The sequence below is a fragment of the Mastomys coucha genome, unplaced genomic scaffold, assembly GCF_008632895.1.
Source record: "Mastomys coucha isolate ucsf_1 unplaced genomic scaffold, UCSF_Mcou_1 pScaffold17, whole genome shotgun sequence".
Taxonomy (NCBI): Eukaryota; Metazoa; Chordata; class Mammalia; order Rodentia; family Muridae; genus Mastomys; species Mastomys coucha.
Genome location: NW_022196899.1, coordinates 26290046 through 26291108, shown reverse-complemented (window position 1 = coordinate 26291108; position 1063 = coordinate 26290046).

The following is a 1063-nucleotide window of genomic DNA, read 5'->3' as shown; positions in this document are numbered from 1 at the left end:
CATATTTAACTGTAACTCCAGCTCTAGCATATCTAATGGCTCTGGCCCCCAGGGACACTTGTGTGTGTGTGTGTGTGTGTGTGTGTGTGTGTGTGTGTGTGAGGGTAGTGGCACTTAGGGAAATTGGAAGGAAGTGGTGATGGATGGATACGATCAAAACATGTTATATAAATATATGGAACTTTCAAGGAGTAAAAACATTATCTTTTAAATGAATGAACCACATGCTATGTTTAATGAATGGAGCTAGTCTCAAAGTTTACGTTCCACGGGAGCACATGACTTCATCATGGCTTATGGCTCCAGAAAGATAAAGAGTCCATTACCATCATGGTGGAGAAGCTTGGTAGCTGGGGCAGGAGCACTCCTATCTCAAACCCACAAACAGGAAGCAGAGAGTGTGAGCCAGAAATGGCACTTGGCTTGTGAAATTTCTTTTTTTTTTTTTTTTTAATTTTATGTGTATGAGTACACTGTAGCTGTACAAATGGCCTTGAGCTATCATGTGTGTGGCTGCTCAGAACTGAACTCAGGATCTCTGCTGCCCCTGTTCGCTCCTGCGTAATTCACCGTAGCTGTCTTCAGACGCGCCAGAAGAGGGCGTCCGATCTCATTACGAGTGGTTGTGAGCCACCATGTGGTTGCTGGAAATCGAACTCAGGACCTTAGGAAGAGCAGTCAGTGCTCTTACCCGCTGAGCCATCTCGCCAGCCCAGCTTGTGAAATTTCAAAGGGCTCCCTAATAACATACTTCCTTCAGCAAAGTCATGCCTCCTAAGCCTCCCCAACCATCACCACAAACTGGGGACCAAGGAATATTCAGATGAATATGAGGGACTTCTCATTCAATCCAACACAGTGAACAAAAGCAACTTAGGGAGCAAAGGGTCTATTTTAGCTTATATTTGCAGCTACTTCATGGTAAAGGAAAATCAAGGGACAAACTGAAGCAGAGGCCTTGGAGGAATGCTGTTTCCTGGCTTGCTCCAATGGCTTGCTTGACCCACTTTCTTTATATAACCCATACCACCTGCCTATAAGTGGGACTTCCCAACCGTTTATC